A 1,870-nucleotide genomic window follows, 5' to 3' on the forward strand; every position below is an offset into this window, starting at 1 on the left:
TTCTTCTTTTGATCTTCAGTAAAAAATAAAACTTCCCAACAGTTTACAAAAGTACCATTTGAGACGACTCTACCAGGAATAAATTCAGCCGTTTCTAAAATTGACCTGAAAGTGCTGAAATGATTCCTGGTAGAGTGATCACAATCATTATATTATGTTTTCTGTTTGAAAGAGTTTTATTGAGAAGTTGTTTAATCACTATGAGCTCCAAAAGTGTGTGAAGTGTGTTGTTGTAAATCCACTCTGATCCTGTATTTGATCATGTCTATAAACCCCTCTATTTCAGCCCTGCTCAGAACAAGCTGTTTCTGTGTCTGTAGCTTTAAATATGTAAATGAGCTGTGTCTGACCACGCCCCCTCTCTGGAAGGGCTCGGGTGTACTCGCTGCTTTCTGGCTCCATGTCCTATTGTTTACGGTGAGAAGGCAGACTCAGAGGGCAGAACAAACACCTACTGCCCTTTGTGATGTCATGAAGGGAACATCTCCAAACGGCCTGTTTGAGCACACATTTTCTGAAAAGTGTTGCATAATCGAGAAATGTTAGAGGGCGGTATGTGTCTGGTGCAGGTCGAGCCGAGCGAGTGCACACGTTGCTAAGTGACCAAAACAATAGCTGTAAAAAATATCTCCTGTTTGGATTCCCCGTATGTTGAGGAGGAGGAGGAGGAGACGAGCAGTGAAGAAGAAGAGGGCAACAGGATTTGAGGACAGCTCAGGCTCACACAGGGGGTAAAATAATGCTTCAGCACGGAGCGGGGCCACTGAGCCTGGTGTGTGTGTGTCCTGAATGAGACCATAAATTAACTAAATGAACATCATGACACTGAGACCATTAACTCGTCAGGAAAATATTTACTGAGGGAATAAATCAGAGGAACATTTTATTAGAGACTTCTATACAAACAGATCAGATGGGGGAGTCGCCCCCTGCTGGACATTAGAAAGAATTACAGACGCACTGGCTCCACTTTTGAAATGGAAGGCTGTGTTCGCTTTTTGTCAAGTCTGATTCATAAATGTGTGTGTGTGTGTGTGTGTTGGAGAGGTTTGCGTGTGTGTTGGAGGTGTGTGTGTGTGTGTGTTGGAGGTGTGTGTGTGTGTGTGTTGGAGGGGACCCCGTGACGTAAAAGATGTAGATAAAAATGAGGGGGGGGGAGGTAGACAGAGCGGACTGAGGCGATGACGTCTAACAGAGAGAGAATGGGGGCGGGGCCGCGCGTGTGTGAGTGTGGCGTCACCGTGAGCAGCCTCTTGTCCTTTTAAAGCCGCGGCTCGGACAGACACACAGACAGACTTTAAATACCTCTCAGCTCCTCGACACGACACCTGACAGCTGAACGGAGCCATTTTTTCATTCTTCCTCCTCCTCTTCTTCTCCTTCTCTCCTTCACCTCCTCCTTCACTTCCTCCTCCTCCGTGGATGGAGCCGCAACAATTACTGCACAGACAAGCGCAGCGCCCGTTGCCCGCCGCACGCCGCAGCCGGGACTGAACCCCCGCAGCTCCGCGGGATCTGCGTGACCGTGTCGTCCTCTCCGTCCTCTCGTCCCCGCAGGCCGCTGTCTCCTCCGTGACTCTCTGGTCTCCATGCGATTCTTCAGACTCACATTCAAGTGTTTCGTGGATTGTTTTTGAAGGTCGCTGTCCGACTGTCGGTGAATCTCCATTTATTTTTAAATTTGATTTTTTATTTTTCTATCGTTTTCTCTCGCGTTGATTGGAGGAGGAGAAGTGTGCACGTTCATCTCAGTCACTCTCAATTATTTGTCTTTTAAAAACAAAACCCTGAACTCATCCGTTTGGATCGAACCTGATCTGATGTGATCGTCCCGCAGCTCGAGCACAAGAGAACTACATTTATTATCACT

General features: G+C 47.2%; 1 protein-coding gene across 1 annotated transcript in view; it reads left to right on the forward strand.

The window, feature by feature from the left end:
* The first annotated feature begins 1,218 nt into the window (after positions 1-1,218).
* slc6a8 (solute carrier family 6 member 8) overlaps positions 1,219-1,870 on the forward strand; it is a 31,307-nt gene continuing 30,655 nt past the window's right edge. The window contains exon 1 of the mRNA XM_079359562.1: positions 1,219-1,870. This exon is cut by the window's right edge and continues 994 nt beyond it. The gene's annotated coding sequence lies outside the window, so the exon portion shown is untranslated.

Source organism: Symphodus melops (assembly GCF_947650265.1).
Source record: "Symphodus melops genome assembly, chromosome: 13".
NCBI classification, from domain to species: Eukaryota; Metazoa; Chordata; class Actinopteri; order Labriformes; family Labridae; genus Symphodus; species Symphodus melops.